We start from the raw sequence: 25,190 nt of genomic DNA, 5'->3' as shown, positions 1-25,190 counted from the left end.
AAAGAAAGATTTTATAATAGGTCTTCCTTCTGAGCTATTAGAAAGTAGACTCCTTTTCTGTTGGGGCCACTCCCTTGTTCAAGGAACTGAAACCCCACCAACCACTGTCTTTTTTTTCTTTGTTGTTTTTTTTTTTCTTTTCTTACCAACTGCAGGAAAACATGTAGTTAGTTAAGTGGCAGGGCTAGGAGTGAGTCACTAAGTGTGGTCTCTCTACACAAGCCACTATAAAAAGGGGATATGTTTTTAGTAAACTATCATGACAATTATATGATAGGAAGAAACCGAACCGAGCACATATAATAACAAAGATGATTCCCACGAACAGTAAAAGGAATGCCATTTTCTCAAGGCCATACAGCAAAGTGCATATGCTTCCTTATGGCACACACTAAACATCGGCCACTTGGATGGTGGATTAAATTTTACCTTAACCATGATGTGGATTTCACCTCCTGGAAGGTCTAGATCTATATATTTATATCTCAATTGTTTTCCCACTTCAGTTTTTTTTTTTTTTTTTTTTTTTGGCCCAGAAATTAAAAGAAGCACCAATGAAGGAAAATGTGAGGGATGCTCATCGTCAAGTTTTTATGTCACCGTTAGCAGATCTCACAAATTTTCCTTGGGCATTCAAGGGGTTCGTACCCCCAAGATGAGCTTTGAGTCCTCCAAACAGAGCTGGACTGGACTGACCATGTGACCTGCTCCGGAGGGAGGGCACAAGGAGTCCTGTTGTGATTTCCTAGGAGCAGAGAAGAGTTGGAGCTTTTTATCCTCTGCATTTACAGACAGCGAAAACTCCATTAACTCCATGGGCCGAGATCCCAGGTGACTGTAGCCACTGAACTTGTCCTATTTAAATTACTCTTGCTAGTTCAGACAGACACAGCGACATTGCTAACATACCTCCACCACAGTGCTTCTGAAATACGCCTTTCAACATGGAAAAGAACAGGTGAAATTATTACATCGCCCTGCAACCCAGCATATGCTGTCCAGCATCTAAGAGCAATTGTATCTGGTAGGACTCTAATCTGAATGGGCAGTGAGAAATCCCCACCTCCAAGATCATATTCACAACAGAGTTGTTTCTTCAGAGGCTACACATTTTGATGTTCATGTGGATTAAGAAGGCAAGACCGAGAAGAGCGGAGATTTTATTTTATTTTTTTTAGAAAAGTAACAATTATGACATCAAGGACAGTGCCTGTAAAACTTGGTTCAAAACTTGTTTACGTCAATAAATTCAATGTTACAACAGTGTATTGAAAATTTATCAGCCACATATGTGAGTCCAGCTGCTGGCGCATAGTGAAGTCGAGTTGGTTAAAGTGATGAGATTATTTCCTGGATGGAACATACTAGAAAGAGGCAGGCAATATATTTGGACAAGTAGAAAAAAAAAAGAGAAGAAAAAACAACAAAAAAACCTTCAAGGAAGCTTGACAGAAGAGTATATTGTGGTGAGAGATGAGGAGGTATGACCTTCGATTTCTGTCTCTTTAGATGTTTCACTTTCTGTAGGATTTAATGATTGAAAAATGTTAGTCATTTTCAACCTGTGGTTGAGCTGCAGGAACCACAGAACAGGAACCCCACTGTGGCAGGAGTTGGAAGCAAAAAGCTTTTTTGTGTGGGTTCACTTACTATTTTAATTCTGTTGTATTATTATTGGGCTTCCAAGGTATGGTTGCTACTTCTCCTATTTACTGCTCTTTCCCTCCTTCCTGTATCCTTTATGTCCCCCCGGCCCCCATTACCTTCCCTCCCTAAGGCAGGGGATCTTGCCAGCAGGGAGGCCACTGTGGGAAAAGCCAGATTTGCCATAGGCTCAGGTGACTCTGCTACTAACTTGGTTCATACCCTCCGGCCAATGATATCATGGTTCTGGGGCTAATTTTCTTCATCTTAAAACAGGGATATTATGAACTGTTTCACAGGTTTGTGAAAATTAAATGGGATCCGTGTTGTAGGCCGAGTCCAGAGATCAGTGAGCGGTGGGCCGTTCTGTTCATTCACAGGGAGCTGCTACTCTAAGTATTCTTTGCATGAAGACGGCAACTCTGCTTTGGCCATGTGTTCTAAATGTTTTTCCTCCTGGCCCCCAACATTTCTTACCATACTATTCTTCTCATTAGCCAACGTTTAATAAGTGCGGATCATGGGCCAGGACACTGCGCTTAAGTACTTCATGAAAAGCACTTAATTATTTCTCAGAATCTATACAATAGCTATTATTTGCATCCCAATTTATTAAAGACAAAGTGGAAATTCAGAGGCATTAAGTGAACTCTCAGGTTCATACCATCAGTTGCCAAGGCAGGACTCGGTGAGGTCTTTCTGACTCCGGAGCCTAGGCTCTTAACCACCACTTACACCAGCTCTTCAATTCTCCAGCTCACAGGCCACCCACTCCCACAACCTATAGAATGCCAGTCTGTCCCACACCCAGTTTAGCTCCTCTAACTCTCTTGTATCTAATTTCTGCTGTTCCGTGGGGGTGGCCGGGTGTGTATTTCTGACCTCCCGGGAGGCAGGGATCATAGCCCGCATATCCCTCCTAAACCACCCAGCGCCTTGCAGGGCAGACTCGGTACAGGGGAGACATGGGCTCTTCAATCCAAGGGAAAAGAAACTGACCAGGCAGAGATCAAGAGTAAATAAAGTGCAAGAAGAGTACAGCAGGAAGAGGAGAGGAAGGAGGGAGAAAAAGAATTCAAGGGAAAGGAAGCAAGGTCAAGTATTTGCTGAGTGCCTTAGTGCCCATCATTGGACCTAAGCATCTCTAAGGGTCTCTGAGTAGGAGTACTCAATGCGCAGGGCAGGGAAATCGGCCTATTCTTTCCAGAGCAGGAACCAAGGCTCAGCAAACAAAGAGCTCAGCGCGTCTGGGTGGCGGACTTGCACCCACAATCGCGCATGCATGGCAGGGATTTAATGGGGTGCCTGGTTCTGGTACTTCCTTGCCAGGGTCAGGGTGGTAAAAACGCAGGCTGCTCTCTCCCCACTGATCCCTTAGGGAGCCACGGCACAAAGCGGGCACCCCTCTGAGTATCCGCGAAGACCTGTTACTCAGCAATTTTAAGTTTGCAAGGCACACCTCTCCTCCTTCCTCACTTTGAACTCAGCTCCCCTAGTCCCTGCCAGACTGCTGGGGCACATCTTCCTTTTCTTTCGAGCCAAGCCAGAGGAGTGCGTTATGAGGGATCTCTTCCTCTTCGCTCCGCGGGAGCCCAGGACCAGCCGCCCGCGGAGCCACCAGCCGCCGCGGCGGCGCTTCGGTGGCAGGTGGCTCCAAGGTGACGCGCGGCCGCCTCCGCCCCCTGTAGGCGGGGCTGGCGAGCGGGGGCCGAGGAAGTCGGACGGCCCCGGAGGTGCCCCCGCCCCCGCCGCGTCCCGGCTGCTCCTGCGCGTGCGAGCTGCCGCGGCGGCGGGTCCCGGCAGGTGAGGGGCGCGCGCCGGCCGGTCGGCAGCCCCGCGACGCAACCTCGGACAGGTGAGGGGGGCGCCGGGCTCAGCTGGCAGCGCGCGCGGAAGGGGCGCGGGGGTCGCCGCCTGCTCTCTTCCGGGGCCGGGCGTGTGCCTGCCACCGAGGTGAGGCGTTGGGGACCCTGAGGGTTCGGGATAGGAATTCAGTGGAGCTCCTTCCCGGGAGCTGCGGGTTCCGGAATCCAAAAGGTGTGCCAAGGTCGGGAGGCCGAAATCCGAGGCGGGTGGTCCTGGAGAGCGCACGGAGGGCGGGCGGCTTGCCCCAGGAATTCTTGGCTTTTTAAAGGACACACCTTTGGTCCCCTCGGGGCGCAGTGGAGTTAGTCACCGCCACCGGCCAGACTCTTTCTGCAGAGGTGAGCCCCTCATTTGTGTGGGATTTGATGCGCTCCCTTCGTGGAGACCTGGAGGTTCCAAAACAGAAACAAAGGACGTTATTGACAAAAGGGTTATTCCATCAAGAATATATAATGATTATAAACATGTATGTATCTCTCTACAGAGCCTCAAAATATATAAAGGGATATTGAGTCTTTCAATTCATGAATATAAAATATCTCTCCATTTGATTAGATACTGATTTCTTTCATCAGAGCTTTGTAGTTTTCCACATGTAGATCCTGTTTAGATTCATATAAGTATTCCATTTTTTGATGCTTTCAATAATATTTTTTTACTTTTAAATTCCAATTGTTCTTTACTGGCATACAGGAAAGCAATTGACTTTAGTATATTAGTCTTGTTTCATGTGCCACACTTGCTTACTATTACCAAGAGTTATTTTGTAATTCCTTGGGATTTTCTACATGAACTATTAGGTCATCTATGAATAAAGATTTTATTTCTTCCTTTTCAATCTACACACCTTTTTTTTTTTTTTTTTTTTTCTTATTGCACTAGTTGAGACCACTACTACAATGTATAATAGGAATGGTGAGAAAAGACCATCCTTGCATTGATTCCAAACTCAGGGGGAAAGCATCCATTTTTTCACCATTTAATATAATGTTAGCTGCAGGGTTTTCATAGACAGTCTTCATCAGGTTGATAAAGTTTCCCTCTACTTCTAGTTTGCTTAGAGTTATTATCAAAAATGGTTGTTGGATTTTGTCAAATGCTCTTTCTACATAAGTTGACATGATCATATGATTTCTCTTCGTTAGGCTGTTGATATGATGGATTACATTGATTGTTTTTTTATTGTGAAATCAGCCTTTCATAACTGCAATAAACCCTACTTGTTTGTGGTGTATAAATATTTTTACCCATTGTTGGATTTGATTTGCTAATGATTAGTTTAGAATTTTGCATCCGTGCTCATGAGAGTTATCAGTCTGTATTTTGCCTTTCTTGTAATATCTATCTGGTTTTATTATTAAAGTTCTTCCTTTTTTTCTTTCTCCCTCTCTCCCTTCCTTGCATCCTTCCCTAAGGGCTCCTTCTCAGAGACGTCTGCATCTGGCTGCTAGTTCAACTGTACTGCACTGTTATACTGAAGCTCTGTGAGTGTGGTAGCAAGGTATGGGTGAGGGAAAGCATTTTATAATCTTATGGGTTATTTTCAGCCTGTTAGTGGACCTGTTTATCTGGACTATGGATGTTCACAAGTGTTTCTTCAGAGGTATAATTCCCCCTTCCCCTTCCACATGGCTTTGGCGAAAGAGAAAGGCAAGTGGGAGTTGAAATGGGAAAAATTATTTTCTCCATCTGAGATAAGGCAAGATGGATATAGTTTTTCTGCTCCTTGGAAGGCAGTGCTATGTTATAGAACCCTCTTGGAGAATATGTCACAATAAAGAATCTTCCCCTTCCCCTTCCAAAGTCACAAAAGGGACTTTGTGACTGTGAGAATCTGATGGAGTTCCTCGAGGTAAACTTGAGGGTTTCTCCAAGACTGAAGCAGCCAGGAGTTTTCTCTCTCACACCAGTCCACACTCAGCTTCCAGCAATTCATCAAAATTACCATGATGTGTTCCTACCCCCAGTTTATGACTCCAGCAGGTCTGCTCCAGGTATGTATACCTCAGCTGTGACTCCCTGCATTGGCTTTTCTCCCCAGTTTTGGAATGGCAGCTTGTCCTTTGATCTCTGTTCTCTGAGGAGCCCAAGAAAAGTTACTGATTTTGGGTTTGTTCAGTTTTTTCTGTTGTAAAGATGAGAGTGAGATCTTCCAAGCTCTTTACATGTCAGAACTGAAACCAGAATTTACGTTTTTATTTTCATTCAGTTCAAAAGACTTTCTAAAATCCTTTAATTTTTCTTTGTTCTGTGGTTTATAAAGAAGTGTGCCATTTCATTTCCAAATATTTGGGGTTCTTTTAGTTTTTTTTCCTGTAAGCTAATTCAATTCTATTGTGATCAAAAAACATACTTTGCACATCTTGAACCATTTCAAATATATTGAGACTTATTTTATGGCACAGAGTATGGTATATCTTGGTAAATGGTGCATATGCAGTTGAAAACAATGTGAATTCGGCTGTTTTTGGGTTGCAGTATTTTATAAATTAGGTCAATTAGATCAGAATGGTTGATAATATTATTCAAGTCATCTGTAGCCTTACTGATTTTCTGCCTACTTGTCCAGTCAATTAGAGAGAGACTAATTATGGATTTGTCTGTTTCTCCTTGCAGTTCTATCAGTTTTTGCTTTATGTATTTTAAAGCTTCATTAGTAAGTGCATAAGTATTTTGGGTTGTTATACCTTCTTGATGAATTGGCTTCCTTATTATTACAAAATAACTTGTATTTCTGGTAATATTTTTGCTTTGAAATTTAGTTTGTCTTATATTAATATAACCACTTCAGCATTCTCTTTAAAAAAAAAAGATTTTATTTATTTATTTGAGAGACAGAGAGAGAGGGAGCATAAGCAGGGGGGAGGGGCAGAGGGAGAGGGAGAAGCAGACTCCCCGCTGAGCAGGGAACCTGATACATGGCTCAATCCCAGGACATTGGGATCATGACCTGAACTGAAGGCAGACACCTAACTGACTGAGCCACCCAGGTGCCCCAACAGCATTATCTTGATTAAGCTTAGCATGGAATGTCTTTTTCCAACATTTTAACCTATTTGTGACTTTATACTACTCTACATACTTTAAAGTAAGTTTCTGATGAGAAGCATATTTGGGTCTTGCTTTATTTATCCAATCTGACAATTTCTGATCTGTAATTGAGGTATTTACACATTTCACCCGTAATATAATTATTAATATGGTGGGCAGAAATCTACCACCTTGCTATTTGTGTTTTAATTGTCTTGGCTATGATTCATTTCCTTTTTCCTCTTTTCCTGCTTTCTTTTGGATTAAATGAATATTTTTTATGATTCCATTTTCTTTCCTTTTTTGACTTTATAACTATAACTCTTTGTTTTGTTATTTTAGTGGTTGCTTTATGATTTATAGTATATCTATAGTATTTTTAATAAGTTTATTTTTTAAAATAATCTCTACCCCCAACATGGGGCTCAAACTTATGACCCAGAGATCAAGAGTTGCATGCTCTACAGATGAGGCAGCCAAGGTCCCCTATCACATACATTTTTATTTAATCACAGTCTCATGTCAAGTGATGTTATATGCATTCATGTGTAGTGTAAGAAACTAACAACAATATACTTCCATTTCCCCACCCTTAGCCTTTTTGGTTTGTTTATATGGATTGTAAATCTATGTATGTTATCAACTTCCCTACTACATTGTTTAAGCAGTCTACTACCTTATAGAAAATGAAATATTTTTTAAAATCCTATGTATTTACACTTATATCTTAGTCAATTTAGGCTGATAGAACCAACTACCATAGACTGGGTGACTTACAAACAATCGAAATGTATTTCTCAGTCTGGAGGCTGGAAGTCTGAGATCAGGGTGCCAGCATGGTTGGGTTTTGGTAAGAACATTCCTCTGGGTTGCAGATAGCTGAATTCTCCTTTATCTTCACATGGCAGAAAAAGAGCAAGCTATTTCCTGGCCTATTCTTATAAGGGCACTAATCCCATTGATAAGGGTTTCATCCTCATGACTTAATCTCCACCCAAAGGTCCCACCTCCAAATATCATCACATTGGGATTTGATATCAATAAATGAATTTTAGGGGGTACATATTCAATCCATATCATTCAGACAACATTTCTGATTTTTTATTTTTATAGATTGATATTTCTTTGATATTTTTTCCCCTCTGCCTGAAGAATGTCCTTTAACATTCCCTATAGTGCAGGTATTCTTGTGAGGAAATTTTTCAGATTTTGTATTTCTGGAAAAATCTTTTTTTACATTTGATGCCTCCATTATATTTCTATTGGATAGTGCTGTGTTAGATGTATGTCCCATATCTTTTTTTTTCCCTTGTTTTTCACCTTTTTTTTTTCTTTTGGTCTCTCAATCTTGATATTTTTTACTGATCTGTTTTTCCATCTATTAATCATCTGTTCTGCTTTGTCTAATCTTCTATTAAACCAATAAGTTAAATTTTACTGTCAGATATAACATTTTTGTCAGTTTTAGAAATTTACTTTAGATTCCTATTCTCTGATGAAATTTTCCATCTTTTCTTCATTTTAAAGAGCACTTTAATTATAAGTTATTTAAAATCAATTATCTGGGCGTGCCTGGGTGGCTCAGTCAGTTAAGTGTCTGACCCTTGATCGGCTCAGGTCATGATCTCAAGGTTGTGAGATCCAGCCCCACGTTGGGCTCTGTGTTCAGCATGGAGTCTGCTTAAGATTTCCATCCTCTCCCTCTGCCCCTCCCCCTCTGCTCACATACTCTCGACATCTCTAAAAAAAAAAAAATCAATGATCTGGAACTCCTTGGTTGTGTTTCTATGTTCTTTATAAAAAATATGATTTTGTATGTCTTTTGGTCATTTAGTCCTGTTTTAATTGTCCTAGTAATTTTTAATGGATACATGACACTGTAGATGACACAATACAGAGGCTCTTGATGATGTCGTTTTCCTCCACAGCAAGAGATAGATTTTCTTCCAAGGACCATATAGGGACAGTGGATCACCATAATCTAGTTGCTGTTTAATTTTAGAGTTTTGGGGTTGCGTGTATTTCAGTTTTGAGATTATTCCTAAGCCATGGTTAATCTTCTAAAGTGTGGTCTTTATTCTAAGTGTGTGCTTTTATTCCTAGTTCCTGGTCCTTTGGGAATGTCAACTGAAAGTCTAGGCTATATTCTAAAGCTCCTCCAACTTGTTAGGAATTGAAATCCAACCATAGTCTCCCCAGCAACAAGCAGCTGCTAAAATTTCTGCTGTACTATTTGGCTTCCCAGATGTTGTAGTTGGCAGGACTTTTGGACTCTTACCCTGACACATTTAGCATAGGAATTAACCAAGGATTTCGATGGGAATTAGAGATTTGGGGGACTTCTCTGTATTTCCCTATTCTCTGGGATTTTGTCCCTCAAATCCCAACCAATGTGGCAGTGTGGCATTCTGCCAACTGTATCTTTACTCCAATAAGTGAACCACTTTCTGCTTGGCCTCTATTTCCTCTACAGAAAATAGGAAAATGTCTTCATGGGAAAAGCCAGGATAAATGTGGAACCTTCTGTGTGCTTCTCTCTTCTAAAGGATCACAGTCATCCAAGTCTCATCTCTGTTAGTTATTCTTCAATGAGTTCCAAGAGTCATCTCATACGTAGTTGTCGAGTGGGAGGTTTAGTTTTATTCAGTCTAATCCACCTGTCCCAGAACCAGAAATCTGCAATGCTCATTATGTTTTACCTGGTAATTTGAAGTGTCTTATATTGGAAACTGTTTCTCTGAAATTCTAGTTTGCCATATTGCCTCCAAAAGACTTACATCTGTAATAAACCATGGTACCTTAAGAGATCCATTTATAAAAATTAATGTGCAATCCATCTTTTCCTCTTAAATTTCTAAACTATATTTAACCTCCACTGCCAGGTACTTGATCTATTTAGTTGAATTCAAGTCACACATGTTTTCATTTAATAGCTTATAATTTTTAGGAAATCAGAACAAGGACAAAAGTGTGTCACGTGGCAGTGTGAAACCTGAGATTAGAGTCAAATCGGACTGATGATGTGGCCATTTGCACTTTTTTAGCTAAAATTTCCTCATTTGTGGGGTGCTTGTTTGGCTCTCTTTCTCTGTCCCTCTCTCTTAAATAAATAAACAAATAAAGAAAGAAATAAAATCTTTTAAAAATGATAACATAAAATTTCCTCATTTGTAAAACTTTTATTTACCTTTCCTTAATTATAGTTTCCTCATTTGTAAAATGAAAATAACACTTAATCTCTTTATGTGTTCTTGTCATGGACAGGCACTTAAGATGTTTACAATAGCGTTGTCCATGGGGGCACAAATGTTTAAAACAGAGTAAAGGCAAATTTTTCATTTAAAAATTGTAAAACCCTTTCAGTAGGGTTCTGGCTGAATAAATTATGGTGTATCCACACCATGAACTAGTGTGCAGTCATTAAAAACAGTAGCGAGGCCACTTGACTTCAGAGACTTATTCTGAGATATTAAATGAGAAAAGAAAGATGCAGACACGTGAATATAATTTTTAACTATGTAATTGTGTGTACACATATCTACACATATCTATATATTCCATTGAAAAAAACCACTGAAATGCATATATTATGTTAACATGGGCTTCTGGATAAGGGAAGGTGGGAAGGGGAATAGGGTTGATACAGAAGAAAGAGAAAAAGACAAGAAAAGGAAAAATGGGCAAATAAAATTTATTTCAAGAAATGCATGTATGCCATGATCACTTTTATATATTTTTTTAAAATTTTATTTCTGTTTGTTTATAGGAATAAGTTAATTTTTAAGTGCTGACTTTTCAACTTTAAAGTGTAAATTTAGTATCATGAATGTAAGTTCTTTAATAAAACACTTAAGTCATGAAAGGCAGTTAGAGTTGAAGGGGTAGATCCTTAGGTTGAAGATCTTCCAAGTGCAAATGATCACATTTACTAACAAAACAATCTTGATTCCTGTGCCAAGATCTCCTGCTAGGCCTAGTAGACACCCTAGCTTGACAGAATCTGGCTTTTATTTCTGGTATTTGTAATACTCATTTTAATGCTAAGGTCCTCCATATGCATTTTCATAATACAAAGGCTGATAATTCATGCCATGTATCTCTTTATGAAATAAATTGAATGAATAATTGAAATTTATTCCTTGGTTCCAAGTAAAAGGTTAGCAAAAAAAAATAAACTATCCAAGAGTGAATGTTCAGTGTGTGCACGTAAGTATAAATTTAGTTGAATCACTAAATTGCACTTCCATGAAATTGTACTAACATGCCCTTACTTGCCTAGCTCTTCCTAGTTCTTTTCCCACCCTCACAATGTTTTGCAAGTTTCAAATCGTCGTTCAGATGAATAATATTCACAAAAGAACATATCTGCCACTGAACTTGGAATTTCTAGATTGCCTAGTCAGTCGACGGTTTTGTGTAAAAGACCAGGTGTGAGCGGGGAATGATGTTCATGCCCTAGAGGTCAGGCTATCAGCCCTACCCTGCCAGCCTTGAGGGAAGATACCACACAACTTACACACCTAACCCATACTACATTTCTTTGTGCTATTTATAAATGTCAGTAGGGACCTAAGTCCATGCTGGAATTTGCTAAATGGCATTTGACCTCTTGATCCAAAGTGAATTGCTAAAGATTTGGTATTATGTGCCAAAAGGCTAAAGATGTATGACGGAATAATATGTGAGCTATTAAGGGAACTGATTAATCACAATTGTTAATAATTACCAAACACATTATGCATTAGTTGCTCTTGGTGAAAAGCCTTGCTTATAAGAATGGACTTAATCCTCAAAGCCCTCCTAGGAAGTAGGAAGCATTATCCTTCTTATTTTACAGGTGGGGAAACCGAGGCACTGGAAAATTAGGTAAATTCCCACTGATAGAATGCAGAACTAAGATGGAACAGAGTTATTTGAGATCCACATGACATCCTCTCAACCACTATCTTATATCTGTTTAAACCCGGAGTGCCCAGAATGTGTGCTCTTCTCTTCTGTGCAGACATTAGGCCCCTGTTTTCTTGTGCAGTGACCAGCACATGGAGAGTCTCGGCTGCTGTGGTAACAGGTCAAGAATTCAAGGATGAGATACAGATTTGAAGGTCCACGTTATGGTAGAACTGGGCTGTCATTACCTGGCTTTCATTCCTTCTTTATGTAAAGAGAGTTTGGGGTTGGGGGTGGGCACGTGGTGAAGGGGGACAAAGGATAGGATGGAAGAGGGATGTAGGGACAGTAAGCTGTACACCGAAATTTGCTCTCAGCGCCTGGCAGCTCAGGGCAAGAGAGAAATAAAGAAGATCCTCTGGGAACTTACATGTGTTAACAGTGAGACAGACAGACACACTACGTCCCAGATGGAGTAGGAAAACAGAAGTCTCTGAGACACTAGGAGGACCCCTGGGAATGTGGACAGCAACTGAAGTGGCAGGTGGGGCATAACATACAGGCAGTAACATGGATCCTAGAAGGCCCACCCTCAACACCTGATAGATCTCATTCAGATCTCTTGGCTCAGAATGTATTCCAAGAATATCTTCCCATGAAACTTCCAGAGTGGCAGCAAGGAGCTAGCCTGCTTGTGGGACATGCTGGCAACAAGAACAAAGTGTTCCTCTTTTCCCTGCCCTGCCACTGTGACTCCAATCAAGAGTCAGTAGGAGAACAGAGGAAAAGCTTCCGATGAAATTTTGAGCCCGACTGTGATTGATTTGATCATCCTGAATTAACCCCAAATTGCTACCTGTATAGAGAATATTTGGAAGGTGATCAAAGAAGCTGTCTAACTCACCACAGCGACTCCAAGTAACCCTAGTCACAGTATCCCTCCTACAGTGTTAATATCTCCAGCCTCTCCCCCACTTTCCTACAGTAAGGCTCCTTAAGTAGAGCTCCTATGTTCTTTTAACTCTTTGAAACAAATTGGTGAGCTCAGATAATTTTAGCTATATTTACTACCGAATTAGGAAAGAATTCAGTAAGGTCCCTTTCCAGTGCTACATTCTTGGAGTCAGAGATTTTTTAAAAGCGCATGCATGCGTGTTTGTATGTGTATGTGGGAGTTGGGGGGGGTAATCATAAAATCTATTACTTTGACAACTTTCCTCTGACTATGTGAATTATATGAAATATTTTTCAGCCTCAAAGCTAGAAAAAAAATATTATCTAGAGACCGATAAACTTTCTCCTAATAGTCAATAGTTTACGTGAAATATTTGACATTAAATAATAGGTCCTCAATCAACAAAAATGGGGGGGAATGTTCTAGAACTGCTGGACACTATCTCTCTTAGAGAATGTCTGTAACATATAATTACATTCTCCAAGGTGCTGATAGTGTTTTGATTTGGATAGTTGATGGCTTGGGAAGGAGTCCACCAAACAATGCCACAGACTATAAACCACAGCTCCTAAAAACATCAGTTGTACTAAGGAGAACTAATAAACTGTTTTGCTCAATGATCCATCCCGTTTCATGCCAACTCGTTGATCTTTGTAATCAAATACCATTCAGGTTAGTCTGGCCTCAGCTGGAAGCTTAGGAGTAAATTAATATGTCATGGACTGAGTTCTTAACAGTGATGGACTTACTAATACAGACTTCAGCTAATATCTATTTTCTAAACAGTTTAGAGAGTGATGATGAAATATATAGCAGCTTCCCCCAAAGGGATGTGTTCTGATAATTCTGGAAACAATGTTAAGAACAACATGGAAGGGGATGAAGATGAAACTATTGGGGATTGGTGGGAAAAATATATACCCCCTATCAATTTAAAGGTTGAAGGTTATAGGGTGCAGAAGGGTCTGTTATAGATACTGTGTAGGGAGATTTTTAAAAAGAGTCGACCAGAAACATGTATGCAAGTGAAAAGCACTATATCTAGGAAGCTGTGCGGGGAGTGGGGAGAAGGTCTTTATGGACATAGTCCGTTTCAAACCTTTTCCACTATGGACATTGGGTTCAAGAAGGTCAAGCATTGTCTCTTTCTATTTCCCTTAAAACAAAAAGTCAATCAGGATCTGTGTGGACAGAAGTTTCTATTTTTTTTTTTTTCCCCTGATGCCATTGTCCCAAAAGCAAAGCTGCAGACAGTGGTACATACATGATAAATCTCTTTCTATTTCCCTTAAAACAAAAAGTCAATCAGGATCTCAAATCATCTACAATGTCATCTATGTGGTTTATTGGTGTTATTGGAACAACATAAACTGGAACATTGCACGTAGGAGGGATATATTATCAACAACGTATCCATAACGCCTAGGACTGCCTAAAACCATGAATGCATATTTCCCATTGTCTTAATTTCCTCTTGTCTTGAAACTTCCTTGTTAGAAGTTCACTGAGACTGAGTGCATGCTTTTTCTGAGGCAAGCGGTTATTAAAATGTGCAAAGTAAGAAGATAAGCACTAATCACTCCAACTAAGAACAAGATGGGGAGCATCCTGAGAACAATTAGAAATGAGTTTGAAAAAGGAAAATATATCATGGTAGATGCCTTTTCCCTCCAGATAACACCTATTTATTTAATTATTTATTTTTAAATATTTTATTTATTTATTTGTCAAAGAGAGAGAGAGCAGCAGCAGGGAGAGTGGCACGCAGAGGAAGAAGTAGGGAGAGGGAGAAGCAGGCTCTCGACTGAACAAGGAGCCTGATGCGGGACTAGATCCCAGGGTCCTGAGATCACAACCGAGCTGGTGGCTTAACTGATTGAGCCACCCAGGTGCTCCAAATTACACCTCTTGATTCAATCTAGTGCATGGTAGAATGACGGACAATTTTGAACAACTGCACTGAAGCCTCTGTCTTTAAAAAAAAACCCTGTGTCGTGTAGCTTGTCTTTAATGTGGAACAGGGCAAAATCGCTTCCTAGTCTAATTCCCCATTTACAATTTAGTGTAAACCCCCAAATGTGACAAAGATCACCATTTTGCAGCATCATAGGTTTTGTTAACAGATGAGAAAAATGTCTTTCTCTCGAAAGGGAGGAGTGGTATATTCTCATTTCGTAACATATATTTCCTCATAGAATTTAAGGACTATACTCAGCTTATGTATTAAATTCAGTTGGTAAAAATTCATTGATAGTCCATTACTATTGGTGAACTGCAGTGTAGGGACTTCAGGAAATCCTCCCAAACCCCTGCTTGCTGGATACTTCTCTCCCCTCCCTCTTTTCAACTTCATCAAAAGTGATTCATTATAAGCAGACATATTTCTCTTCCAGCTAATCCCAAATGGTTGGAATAAAGAGCTTGACAGCAATTTTAAGCTTTTCTTTTTTTCCTCCCCTAATCATTTATTGTGGAAGAAAAATAGCCCTAAAAAGATGGATTTTTTACTGCATCCTCAATAAATCCTACATGCATTTCTCTTATTCTCTGTCCACTGCAAACATGCCTCTATCAAGATTAATACTAAATTCAGCCCAAGGCTGAGCACTGGATTTGAGCAATGACAAATTCGTCACATTTCCCCACAGATCTTTTACTTTTTCTGCTAAGTTGTGAATTTCAGGCTTGCCCTCAAAATAGACACAGTGGAAAAGCATTCCTATCACTGACTGTAAGTCATTATTTTTGAACCCTGACACATTGATACATCTCAGCTTTTTGATGTGTTATTTGATCTTTCATCCAGCCAATTTTTGAACTTTCTACAAATTTAGATCATTCATAGTTGAAGTCCAATCTTGTGTCTTGAGAGGAGAATAGAGAAGGATATAAGTGTTTTAGGTCAGTTGTCCCCAGATTTTGCATTTTTATCAGTAAAATATATTTTTAAAAAATTAGAAGATGAAAATGAGACGCAAACTCAAATGTGTCAAGTACAGACGTGCACTCACATAAAAAAAAAAAAAAATCTCTACCAGCTACTGTTTCTTCAATTTCAGGATAAAAATCTCAGGATGAAAAACAGTTTTTTAAAATGAATACTTTGCTTTATGGGAATTTTCTTATTTTGTTGGAGATTTATCATGTATGTACCACTGTCTGCAGCTTTGCTTTTGGGACAATGGCATCAGGGAAAAAAAAAAAAAATAGAAACTTCTGTCCACACAGTTCTAAAACGGGGATCAGCTGAGCCGGCCTGTGAGCCCAGCAATTTTTTTGATAAATAAATAACAATTCTATGGGATTGTCATTTGGGTCAGGAGAATCATTTTCCTTTTAGAAGCTCATGAGTTCATTTATATTGAAAGATCATCATAGAGATCAAATGAGACTGTGAGGCATGTAACTGATTAAAGGGACAGACTTACTAATAAGTATATACCGCTTGACTACGAGCCAGCAATTGGAGATGAAAACGGTTTTCAACTAAATTCTGATCATTGCCATCCAAGGTGCATAGAATTATTCTGGACATTTTAATTTATACATGTTTTACTAAGTTAATCATGAACCCAAAACACTGAATCACAGAGAAGCCCATTATAAGAAACGTTCTGCCTCATTCCAGGTACAAAAATCCCATTCACCTTTTGGGATTCACACTTTGCTTTTGAAAAGATAATTTTCCTCATTCTTGGAATCCTCACTATGACCTTGATTTTTTTTAAGATTTTATTTATTTGAAAGGGAGAGCATGAGCAGGTGTGAGGAGCAGAGGTAGAGGGAGAGGGAGAAGCAGACTCCTCACTTAGTAGGGAGCCCTGATGCGGGGCTCGATGCCCGGACCCTGAGATCATGACCTGAGCTGAAAGCAGATGCTTAACCGACTTAGCCACCCAGGCACCGCATGACCTTGATTAAGAAGGCTATTTTTAGGTGCCGAAGATTTCTTGGAGACTCTCTGTACTATTCTGTACTTGGACTATTTGAGTGAGGCCAAAGGCTGCCCTAAGAAAGTAACCATAACGTGTTGATCACATTTTATTCAAATTAAATGAATTCTGTAAACAGGTGCTAAACATGAGTCAGTGCAGGGGACACCTTCCCTTGTTTTTCATTCTATCTGTTCTGTTTGGAGAGAACAGCTTCCCTTGTTCTATGCCCTTGTATTTGAGAAATTGTCTCAAATTCTTCTCCACTCAGGGATTTGAGTTTTCTTTTTGGGTTTCATTACCTGTGTCTCCGTCATGCCTCAGCATAAAGCCATGTGTGGTCCACTGAGTGGTCAGGCTAGCCCTGGGACACTCTCCCTGATTGTGCTAGACTAGAAAGACTACAACCCCTCAGGTGCATAACTGGGCATCTACGAAGTCAGAATTTAATCTCCGAGTTTTTTAGAACTAATTTTAATTAATTAGTTAGAATGCATGGGCCTCGTTGGACCTTCTAAACAATGACCAGATATTGTTCATGGTAATTTATGGTGGGGATGGAGAGGGATACCTCGAGTGACTCCAGATACTGGAAGGTTATGCAAGTGCATTAAGTGGTGGAAATGCCATGTAATACCATTGGAGGATGGGGGGGTCAGGGCGTATGCATGCCCGTTCCATTTCTAAATGGAATGTTTTAAATATTCCAACTGCTAATTTTTGATCCTGGTTAATTGTGATCTACCCCCCATACACACAGAGAGTCCCTAAATCCCCCCTTTTCCCATTGCACTTAACATTTTGTAATACACTCTATGGTGTCTCTATTTTAGCTGTTTCTTTCTTGAGTCTCCCCTCACCCCTTAGCCATATAATTAAACTACATGAGGGAAGGGATTTTGCTTGTTTTATTCACTTCTGAATCCCCATCGCCTATGTAAGTGCCAGACATGCAGCATGCATTCAAATATTTACGAATGGAGAGCTTAATTCTCTCACCCATCACTATACAGATAATCAGCTTTTAACGTGAGATTTCATGTTTGTGTTTTCAGCTTGCAGGGCACTTAGGATCTCATTGGAAAATGTTCAGGTGAGGATCAAGACAGATATGGCCCATATCTGGAAGAGGATTTCCATCTAGCAATGCTGTGATGCAAACAATCATTGTGTTCTTCCCAACTGAGATCTGTTCTCTTCACTGCATGTCAGGCAGACCATATGAACACCAATTAGAGTTTGCAATAGAAAGGAACACTTTTGTCATTCCTGAGCTAAGGCAACTTCAGTATTCCATGTAAGTATTCTATATTGCTGTATAACATATTTTAAATTAAGATATTTGGTATTCTAGATGTAACCCACGACGACCATAGTGGCCAATTCCCCAAAATGCTTGAGACTCACAAGGGTGTCCTATTGACAAAAGACGGAAAACAGATGGAAAAACAGACTTGCAGAAATGGTAAAGTATTTCTCACCAATAGACTCGGTAAGCAGCCTTTGCTGGCTTAGGCACCAGCATCTAGAATATAATGATAAGTCGGCTCTACACACAGCAGGTCCCACAAACTATGGGTCTTTGGATTCACCTGTACACATATATGTTATTTTGGCCAAAAAAATGTTGGCCTCATTACACTCACGTCGACATGTCAAAAATCTACTGAATTCAAGTCAAAATCTGGGTTACTGGCAGCTCTTGGACAATTAGGAGGCCTGGCAATATTGGGCAGGCATTCCCACACTTCCATTAGTGATAAATCTTGTGCCATTCATCCCGGCCATGCCACTACTGAATCTTTTTTTTTTTTTTTTTTCCATTTTGTTCTCGCAACGATACCGCCTGCTGCCTGGTCTATATTTTTAGAGTGTGATGTTGACTCTATTCTTAATTTCTGCTGAAGTTCCAATTACATGCTTATTAAATTACTTTGGTAGAGCGTGCAACTCTTGATCTCAGGGTTGTGAGTTCGAGCCCCACGCTGGGTGTAGAGATCACTTCAAAATAAAATCTTTTAAAAAAAAATGAACACATATTTAAGGGGCGCCTGGGTGGCTCAGACGGTTAAGCATCTGCCTTCAGCTCAGGTCATGATCCCAGGGTCCTGGGATCGAGCCCTCCGCGTGGGGCTCCCTGCTCAGTGGGGAGCCTGCTTCTCCTTCTCCCTCTGCCCCGCCCCCCTGTTTGTGCGCGTGCTCTCTCTCTCTCAAATAAATGAATCTTTTTTTAAAAAAAAGAGTAAATCAGGATGTGGTAAGGACAGAATGGTTGAACAAACTATTAATTTACAGCAGCAGCATCCAGGCACCAATTCTATGGACCGGACGGTAGGGTCCCAGAGCCATGTACCTCCTTCACTGAGAAGTTGCCACCACACCTCTGTGGGAAGGAGGGTATCTCAGCTTGGAATCTGTCGCTCTCCTTCTTTCACTGTTTTGCTCTGATGATTCCTAACTTGGGCCCCACATATTCCACGTCCCATGCCGCCGTCTTTGGAGTGCTCCTGCACTTAATCGGGACCGTTGACACTAAACTGTGGCAGAAAGAGAGGGGTCTCTACAAATGCAACAGAAGTTGTATATATTGGTACAGAGATCGCTGCACTCCATTTCCACAGCTCTCGCTGTCTGCGCTGAACTGCCCCTCCTGCAGGAGCTTCTGTCTTCTAGAGTAAAACTTGCAGGATGTGTGATGCAGGTACTTGTCACTCTGGAAAAGCATCTTTTTGCTTTGTGTTCTCCTGGATCTCTTTCTGTGCCACTCTGTGCTGCACCAAGTCATGGAAAAAGCAGTTTCCAGGATGATGGCAATCCCCCCACAAACTACACAAATCAAAGATTTTGTTAATTTTTATCTCACAAGTAAATTTTTGTCTCCTTCATCCAGATCCCAGAAGATTTTTTTGTTTTTTTTTTTTTGTTTGTTTTTTGTTTTTGTTTCAGATCCCATAAGATTTGGCTGTTCACCCGTATCGGTCTGCTGTGTGTAGGCTGCGCTTAGTGATTCTAAAGAACATAGTGCCATGAGCCCGTTTTTCTATGATCCACGTGGATGTATGAACACGGGCATCCCCAATGCGGTGGTGTGACCCACACATGCCTCGTCTTTCAGAGACCTTCTGAACTCACAAGGGAAATAGATGATTGCTGGGTGGGATTGAACCAGCATGAGCAAAGTGGAAAGAAGCAGTTTATTTTATTTTTTTTTTTTAAGATTTTATTTATTTGACAGAGAGAGACACAGCGAGAGAGGGAACACAAGGAGGGGGAGAGGGAGAGGGAGAAGCAGGCTTCCCACCGAGCAGGGAGCCCGATGCGGGGCTCGATCCCAGGACCCTGGGATCATGACCTGAGCCGAAGGCAGATGCTTAACGACTGAGTCACCCAGGCACCCCAAAACAAGCAGTTTAAAGTTTGGTATTGAGACCTAGAAAACCCAGACTAAAGGTAAGCCAAGGTTTGTCATCACAAGAAGGGGAGGACTACACAGGCAGGAAACAGAACTCAAATGAATTTCAAAAGAGAGAAAGTCACCACTTAACCCAGGCAGATTTTTGACCCAGAGCCTTGCTGTGTAAATGGAATTCTATTTCCCAGGGACCTTTGAAGCGAGGACTGCTGGGAACATTCACTTGCTTTTGCAATTGGAACATTAGAAGTTTACATCAAGATGGCAGGGACTCTTGTAACTTTCTGTAAATTTCTAAGACTCAGGGGATTCATAGGACAGCTAGAGCATATATGAAAACCCACTGAGCCTTTCCTTTTTCCTTCAGCTTAATACTTGTGAGCCCAAACAATCCAGATTTCAAAAAATATTCAAAATTGCTATTTCCTTTAGGACATATTCAGGACATAGGCTGAGGTCTTAGGAAATACAGAAATGAGTAAGCTGTCACTCGACATGTAAAAGATGTATCTTTAGTGTAAAGCTTTTATTGTTGGTTTGGGAGGAATGGGAAGATATGATAGAAATAAAATGGAATTGGACTCTGAGTAGTCAAAGTCACTAACACTTTGGGGGCCAAGGGAGGGGGGTAAGAGCACGGTGCAGTCCTTACAAATAATTTCATATTTGCCCTGGCCATTGGGGCATAACCGATTGCTTTTTAAAAGGACCACAGGGTTCCTTATCTCTCAGTCTTTGTACTTTGGTGGATCCCCATAAACAAATGTGTATTTATCTTGCAAGCCTCAGCACAAACTCAACCCCACCCCCCTCGTGACTTCTGACTGCTCACTACTGGGTTGAGCACACGTTTTCCCTGGTGCTTACATTCCTTCCCTGTTTGTCTCCCACCACATGTGCAAGGACAATGGCTACGTCCAATCTCCCTTGGCTGACAGGGTTTAGTACCTGAAACACATGTTCAGTAGTGGTCTGTCCTATTAACGCATGACCCGGTGGCCTTCAATCAGAGGACTGGCTTCAGTCTAGGCCTCAGCACTTACAAGTGTGTGACAGCGAATTTTCTCCAACTTATTAAACCTCTGTTTCCTCTCACACAGAAAGAGAACACAGGATCATTTGTGAGGACAAAATGGAATGACTTGTGCAAAGCACTCAGCCCAATTCCTCAAAGTAGAGAGAAAATACAACAGACTTTCATGAATCTATCAACTAGCTTGGTTGAATTTAGATTATTTTCAAGATCTGTTTTAAAAATCTGTGGTTCCCAACGTGTGTGCCACAGGGAACTCATACGAATACCATCGTATGTTTTTAGTTTTCAGGGGACACATGGGGACATTGGACACCTCACAACCATTACTATCAAAATTTTTGGACTCTAAATACTTAATAAAGGGAACCTTTAGACGTTTCTTTCAGCTTGGGTAGCATCACAAAAGAATGGAGATAATAAAGGTGCTCTGAACCAAGAAAATTGGGAATCTCTGCTTTAGAAATTTTTTTTTTTTTTTAAATAAAACATTACAATTGTAGCTATAGCCTCTGTGGGTTTGTACCTCTCTCTTCCCATTTAAAGGAACTACAAATCTGAAATTTGAAAACTGACACTTTCTTTTTTTAAAAAGATTTTATTTATCCATTTGAGAGAGAGAGAGAGTGCAAGCACACACAAGCGGGGGGAGAGGCAGAGGGAGAGAGAGAAGCAGACTCGCCGCTGAGCAGGGAGCCCAACACAGGGCTCCATTGATCCCAGGATCCTGAGATCATTATTTGAACTGAAGGCAGAAGCTTAACTGACTGAGCCATCCAGGTGCCTCTGATAACTGACACTTTTATTAATATTTTTATGTTTTCATTGCACATTTTCTTCCATGTGCATAAATCAAATTATTTTTGTATGTTTGGCGCTTGACATAAATAGTGTCAGGTACATTATCTTTCCTGAACTTGCTTTTTTTCTACCATGCACTGATACACACTCTCTTAATTGGTATTACTTTATAATAAATATGAATATCTGGTAGGGTGAGTCTCTCTACCTTGTTCTATTTCAGAATTATGTGTGGTTTTTTTGTTTGTTTGTTTTCAGGGTTTTTTTTTTGCCTTATGCTTCCCATATACATTGTAGAATGAGCATTTTGAGTTCTACCAAAAACCGATTGAATTTTGATTAGAATTGCATGAAATTTATATACTAATTTGAAAATAATTGGCATCTTTATGAAAGCATGTCTTCCAATCCAAGAGCTTGCTTAATTTCTTTACTCTGCATATTCAATAAAATCTGTTTTGCCTCCATAGAAGCTAGCTCATCATTTTTTAGAGCTGTTTCTACCTTTTCCTATTGCACTGGACTCATCTTTGCCTTGTTCCTGACTTGCAAAATAATGGCTCTACATTTCACTATTATACATAAAGTAGTTTGTAGTGTTGAATTAGATAATATTTATAAGTTAGGGTTTAGCTTTCTATGCTTTGTGTGTGCACATGTGTATATGCAAATCTTAGATGGATACTGGATTTTAATAAAGTCTTGTTTTATGTACATTTGGGTACTTTAGAAAGTTCTTATCCTTTAAATTAGTTTGTGTGATGAATTGCATTTATAGTTTTTTCTCGTCTTAAATCATCCAGGAAGTCTTGGATGATTCATCCAACCTTGATCATAATGGTTTTAAAAATAATCAAGTGGTAACTTCTGTTTGCTACTATTTATTCAGGATTTTTGAGTTTACTTTCATGAGAGAGATTGCATAATACATTTTGTGCTGTTCTTTTTCAGTCTGGTGTCAAAGTCATTATTAACTTCAGAAAGGGAGTTAAGGAGGCTCACTTCATTTCTTCTACTTTCTGAAATATTATGTATAAATGCGGATAATGTATTTCTTCATTTTTGCAAAAATTAGCTCCTAAAACATCTGACCCAGAGTCAATTCAGGAAATAGACTGTCATTTACTGATTTAAAAAAAATATTGTAATGGTTAAACATCAATTCTGGTTTCTGGTTCTTCTTGAAATACAATTTTTGTTAAGTTACTTGTGCAATTAGAACATTAGATAAATATAATCAGAACTAAATAATTTCTAGTAAATGATCCATATATCTCTGTTTTTAATTAGTTGGTGTAAATTCATTCATGATTTTCTCTTACCATTATCTACACTGTATCTCTAATCGTGACCCTTTGAGTTCCTAATATTTATTAATGCCTTTTCTTTCTTTTCTTGCTCAACCACATCAGAATTTTCCATTTTATTAATTAAAGCAAAGGAAGCATTTTCCTTTTCTTTGAGTGATTTTCTTTGTGTTCTATTATATTAACTTGTGCTTATGTATTTTTTCTTCCTTCTGACTTCTTCGGGTACCGTATCCTTATTAAGAATTTTCTAGGCGGTGGACACTTAGCTCATTTAACCTTCTTTCCCAATATAAAGATTTAAGGCTCTAGCTTTAGGGACATTCCCACAACTTTTCCCAGGATCCTGAGATCATGACCCGAGCCAAAACCAAGAGTCAGAGGGTTAACCAACTGAACCACCCAGGAGCCCCCCCGCCCCGCCCACAAATTTTGATATGAGGTATTCTTACTATTGTCCAATTCTCAAGAATTGCTTAATTTCCATGATGGATTCTTTGGCCCATGAGTTATTCAGATGTGTTTCATGTTCCCATGTGAATGGTTTCTTCTGGTTATTATGCTCCCATTCTCTAACTTACTTGTTATCAGACTTTGGGTCTATGTAATATTAAAGCTAAATTAACTGCTACAATGTGCTTTCTGGCCTAATACATGTGCTTCAAAGAAATGCTGCCTCTTCACATCTTATGTTATTTTTTCTCAAATGGTTTGTGCATTCTCTTCTTATTGGTTTTAAGATCTCCTTATACAGTTTAGATATTAACACTCTGTGCTATCTGGGTTGCAAACATATTTTTCAAAATTTATAATTTTCTATTGACTTTACTGAAGTCATCTTTTACCATGCTATTTATAGAGTGAAATTTGCTTATCTTTTTTTTAATGCTTTGTAGGATTCCACATTGCCTGAGGACCCCACTACTTTAAATGCATATAGACTTCTATCTGTTCTTGCAGGATTTTTATACATTTCTTTCAGAGAAAGATCCAGGGCTGATGAATAAATTCATGTAATTTTATTTATTAAAAGACCTTTTATGAAAAATGCAAACATAAACACAAAATTTGATACAAAAGTGAGTATTTGTCCAAAGTGTGAAAAGAAATCACAACAGAAAAAAATTTAATATGTTGACAAATATCTCAACTATCCCTCTCATCAAGAAAGATGGCATAATATTTTTTATGAAATGACCACTTAATACATGTCTGTAGTAGTGTTTTTATTTTCCTACATTTTTTGGCTTCATATTCTTTGATCACCTCACTATATAATTGCAATTGTATATTTTCCATAGAGAAAATAACAAGAAACGTTAGCCTTTCCTTTAGTAGAGTTTATCAAAAATTGTTTTGTTCTTGATAATTGGGATGTATCACACATATGAATTCAGACACCAACACATTCATTATAAAACCTTTCAAATAGGAAATCTGAAAAACAACACTTCACTCAATTCCCAAAAAGAAAAAAATCCATGATGCCTTTGTATTGGTGTAATACTGCATTCTCGAGTTGATTCTTGAGAGGGGAGAACTTCCATTTTGACTAAATACCAACGAGAATTCCATCTTCTATCATCAATTGTATATATTTGATCATTGGAAGGCTTTCCACACATTGATTTCTGGCCCTGTCCTTTCCAAACCTTGTTCTCCCCCACTACACCTGTTCTCCAGATGCCGGGCACAGTAGGACATGGTCATAATGTGGCGTGAGCTGAGGTTCTGTGTCTTGGTGAGAGAATGCTGAGTGGGGCGCTGTGATGGGTCAGAGAATGCTGAGTGGGTCAGTGCTAGCACCCTGGACGCTGATCCTACACTGCAACACTTATCCATAACTTAACGCAGAATGATCGCCAACCACAGGCATCTACCCCACCAGGCCAAAACTAAATGCATCCCTTATTCAATCTCCCCTCTGCCAGATCCCATAGGCTCTGTATTTTTTCCAGTGCCATCTGATGACAGAGATGTAGGAAGGGAAGAATGGAAAGTGGGATAACCGACTCATCCCAGTTTGCCCGGGACTTGGCCGATTTTAGCACTGAAAGTCCCATGTCCCGGGATCTCTCAGTCCTGGGCCCACAATGAAAGCCTATTGCTCTAGGGGAGAAGAGACAGCAGTCTTAGCTGTTGGTGCTTAAAATAATTTTGTTTTGGGGCACCTGGGTGGCTCAGTCCTTTGGGCATCTGCCTTCGCTCAGGTCATGATCCCAGGGTGGTGGGATCGAGCCCCACCTCTGGCTCTCTGCTCAGCGGGGAGTCTGCTTCTCCCTCTCCTTCTGCCTGCTACTCTTTCTCTGTCTCTGTCACATAA

At 39.9% G+C, this 25,190-nt stretch overlaps 1 long non-coding RNA gene across 1 annotated transcript in view; it reads left to right on the top strand.

Moving 5' to 3' along the window:
• Positions 1-4,923: 4,923 nt before the first annotated feature.
• LOC118544867 (uncharacterized) overlaps positions 4,924-25,190 on the top strand; it is a 487,120-nt gene continuing 466,853 nt past the window's right edge. The window contains exon 1 of the long non-coding RNA XR_013450293.1: positions 4,924-5,011. This is a non-coding gene — a long non-coding RNA (uncharacterized LOC118544867). The remainder of the gene's footprint in view (positions 5,012-25,190) is intronic.

The sequence above is a fragment of the Halichoerus grypus genome, chromosome 8 (assembly GCF_964656455.1).
Source record: "Halichoerus grypus chromosome 8, mHalGry1.hap1.1, whole genome shotgun sequence".
Taxonomy (NCBI): Eukaryota; Metazoa; Chordata; class Mammalia; order Carnivora; family Phocidae; genus Halichoerus; species Halichoerus grypus.
Note: the sequence above shows the minus strand (reverse complement) of the source record. Positions and strands in the feature narration are given on the sequence as shown.